This window comes from Nicotiana tabacum, chromosome 1 (assembly GCF_000715075.1).
Source record: "Nicotiana tabacum cultivar K326 chromosome 1, ASM71507v2, whole genome shotgun sequence".
In the NCBI taxonomy this organism is placed as follows: Eukaryota; Viridiplantae; Streptophyta; class Magnoliopsida; order Solanales; family Solanaceae; genus Nicotiana; species Nicotiana tabacum.
The window spans coordinates 202,653,224-202,655,107 of NC_134080.1; the positions used below are offsets into that span (position 1 = coordinate 202,653,224).

General features: G+C 41.7%; 1 non-coding gene across 1 annotated transcript; it reads right to left on the bottom strand.

Moving 5' to 3' along the window:
* Nucleotides 1-936: 936 nt before the first annotated feature.
* On the bottom strand, nt 937-1,039 carry LOC142165234 (small nucleolar RNA R71). The gene has a single exon (XR_012696123.1). It is a non-coding gene; the product is annotated as a small nucleolar RNA R71 (small nucleolar RNA).
* Nucleotides 1,040-1,884: the final 845 nt, after the last annotated feature.

Consider the following 1,884-nt stretch of genomic DNA (forward strand, 5'->3'; position numbering starts at 1 on the left):
GATAGAGATGTGTTGGTAAATCTATATGAAACATAAACAGAAGGGATTCCATCAATAAGGGAAATCACTACCTTAGAACCTTCTCATTATTGTTCACAACTTAAGCATATTTAGTTTACAACTGTTTATTGACATTCAATCTTAGTTATTAAATATACCATCAACTGTTATTCACAACATTTGGGGAAGTTGATTCTAAAGAATTTAGTAAGTCCAACGAAAGTAATTGATAGGTTAATTCTCTGTGGATTCGACTCTGGGTATAAATACTCAGGTTATATTTGCAATGTCCGCATTGTCCTTTTATAAGGCATAGTTGGGCGTGATCAAATTTTTGGCGTTGTTGCCGGGAAATTAACAGTGTTATCAATTACAATTGAATGAAGTGCATGCCTAGAAACTCATCGAGATCTGGTGAAGTATTTGAAGCATTATTAGATCTCGAAAAAGTTTTCAAGGCCTTGAATCGGGCTAATCGGAAAAACAAACAACAACCAACAACTGCACAATTCGAAACAGTCATGGGGGATCACGAGGAAAACCCAGCGGTACCAATAGTGCCAGAGGCTGCTCTCTATGACTGGGCACAACCCACAACTAAAAATCTATCCACAACCATTGTAGTTCCTCAGATACAGGCTGAGTCATTCCAAATTGTGAATAACATGTTGCACTTGTTGCAGAACAAGGGACTATTTTCGGGGTCGCAAGTCGAAGATCCTCAGCAACACTTGAAGAATTTCCTCTCTATCTGCAAAACCCAAAGGCAGCCCAACGTAACTCCTGAAGCAATCAAGCTGTTATTGTTTCCATTCTCAGTGACAGGAGCTGCCCAGACTTGGATAAACTCACTTCCCATAAATTCTATAACAACTTGGGATGAGTTAGTCAGGCAATTTCATAACAAGTTCCACCCACCCAATAAGACTGCTCAACAAATTCATAAAATTTTGAGTTTTAAACAGAGACCAATGGAGACACTGCATGAAATATGGGAGCGCTTTAAAGGGATGCTAGTTATATGCCCGTACCATGGTATTCCAGATCTGATGTTGGGGCAGCGGTTTTACATGGGATTGTCAGATAGAGTGAAGAACATTGTTGATGCTTCAGCTGGTGGAGCATTTTTGAGCAAAACATGGAGAGAATGCCAGAGTCTGCTTGACAAGATGGCACAAAATTCGGGATGGACAACCAGGAATGCACCGATCACTCCAGTAGTTCACTCAGTGCCCTTAGATCCATCCAAGTCTATGGCTGAAAATATGGCCACCTTATTGACACAGATGAGTATACTCACCAAAAAGGTGGAAGAGTTAGGGCAGAAGCAGCAGGTACACATCGTAGATACTATCAATGGGGGCTTGTGCGCATCTTGCATTAGTCAGCCAATCGGTAACCAATGGAATGCAGAACATGATCATCACCACTACCCTGAAGACATGAATTATGTGTCTAATCATGGAGGCCAGAGACAGGGTGGTCAGAATTGGGGCCAGCAAAATCAGCAATACAGGCTAGTCCATCCACAGTTCAACAATGGAAACATGTGAAGTTTGAGACCCCCTAACAATATGGCACCTTATCCAAGGCCACATGGATATAATAATTAGAATCAGCAGCAAGGGTATCACCCTCCTCAGCAGTAGCATGGTGGAAGGCAGGAAGATGGGTTTGCTAGACTTGAGGCAATGATGCAGCAGGTTATTGGGTCTAATTCAAAGATTAATGAGAGAGTGGATGCACATGATGCAGAAATCAAGAATATTGAAGTGCAAGTGGGCCAAATTTCTATGTCTTTGAACAATCGTCCTCATGGGACACTACCTGCAGACACCCAGATAAATCCAAAAGATCAAGGCCCAAAGCAGTTGATGACGGTAA